This window comes from Limulus polyphemus, unplaced genomic scaffold, assembly GCF_000517525.1.
Source record: "Limulus polyphemus unplaced genomic scaffold, Limulus_polyphemus-2.1.2 Scaffold58, whole genome shotgun sequence".
Lineage (NCBI taxonomy): Eukaryota > Metazoa > Arthropoda > Merostomata > Xiphosura > Limulidae > Limulus > Limulus polyphemus.
The window spans coordinates 1,355,913-1,357,971 of NW_013665668.1; positions in this window are offsets into that span (position 1 = coordinate 1,355,913).

Sequence of the window (2,059 nt, forward strand, 5' to 3'; positions counted from 1 at the left end):
ATTAGATATCATGACTTCTTGTCAATACACACCAACAAACCACAGCAAGCAAGAAACTAACTCTCTATAGTAACCCACATTAGCTTTGGGATCACAGCCCTATTATTCGGAACAGACCTATACTTTACAGAACCAACCAGATACTTTAAAATATATGGTGGTAGTTTTTCTTCTCTAAAACAGTGTTAATAGCTTCATTTATAGTAACGCCATAAAATTTAGATTAACAGTTTCTTGTCATCACCCTCATGCAATCGATACAGCCGTATCAAGCATCATTATTTATGCTAATTGCTTAAGTTAATATCACGTGACGCTAAACGCTGTTTAATTAGGATAATTACATAAAACTTAGTAAATTTGTTCTGAAAAGTTGGCAATCAATAATAACCGTCCACCCGTATGATTCTTTTAAAACTTGAAACTGGTAGAAACTGCTAATATAGTTTGCTTGGCCTAACCAATACTTATGTATCTGCACGTTCTTTCACCCTATAGTTTTGCTGCTCTAAATCAGCCGTCTTTAATTCGAATGACAAAATCTAAAAGCGTTCCACTCTTACTCTTAGGTAAAGCTGTAGTCAAAAATGTTAGACCGATAGCTCACGTTACTTTTTGCGTAGGCATGCGCAACAGTTTCGTCAAATTTGAGCGGTTTTTATTGAATAACTCTGCACATGTAGCTTATATTTACACCAAATGAAACTCATAATTGTAGGTTGTAAAGATCTATTAGTGTATCAAATTTGTTGAAAAAAAATCCAAGAAAGTTAAGTATGTTTTTCTATCAAATAAAGTTTCCGTTCTTTTGGTGCGAAGAAAAAAAACAGGAAAAAAAATCAAAATTGGGGATGTTATATCTCAGATATTTCCTAATATATTACCTAGAAATTTGGTATGTGAAGTAAGAGTCCAGTAGAGCACATCCACTGAAAATATGTGATAGTTTGGATTACTACAGTTCGTAATACAGAAGGTGGAAAATCGCTAAGGTATCACTCCTGTTAATAACACACAGTGCGTCCTGCAACAGGTTGTTTTGGCCGCACTTATGATGCTATTATTTTGTATCTCACCATTTAAAGGGCCTTCGAACCCGGGAGTGGCAATTTGTCTTGAGACATTACATTAATACTCGATAAACAAATATTTTATATTACAGAGTTTAACACCAAAAGCTAGCGCAGCTATGAAAACTAGCATACTTAATAAGTGTGTTATTTGAAACAAGTATTACGCATCTTACATGTTGGTTTGTTTAAGACATCGATGCGTTTCACTTAAAACAAATCAGCTATTTTACAGGAAGTGTAAGAACTGAAAAAAACAATCCAAGGAAACTCAATCGTTAACACAAGGATCCCTATTTAATGTCGTTAATTAATCAGTAATAGTAGTTAATGAGTAACTTGATTAATTTAATGTCGTTAATTAATCAGTAATAGTAGTTAATGAGTAACTTGATTAATTTAATGTCGTTAATTCATTAGTAATAGTAGTTAATGAATAACTTGATTAATTTAGTGTCGTTAGTTCGTTAGTAATAGTAGTTAATGAATAACTTGATTAATTTAATGTCGTTAATTCATTAGTAATAGTAGTTAATGAATAAAACATTACATTAACCAAGTTATTCATTAACTACTATTACTAACGAATTAACGACATTAAATTAAACAAGCTACTCATTAACTACTATTACTAACGAATTAACGACATGAAATTAACCAAGTTACTCATTAACTACTATTACTAATGAATTAACGACATTAAATTAAACAAGTTATTCATTAACTACTATTACTAATGAATTAACGACATGACATTAATCAAGTTATTCATTAACTACTATTACTAACGAACTAACGACATTAAATTAATCAAGTTACTCATTAACTACTATTACTAATGAATTAACGACACTAAATTAATCAAGGTTAATTCGTTAGTAATAGTAGTTAATGAATAACTTGGTTAATGTCATGTCGTTAATTCATTAGTAATAGTAGTTAATGAATAACTTGTTTAATGTAATGTCGTTAATTCATTAGTAATAGTA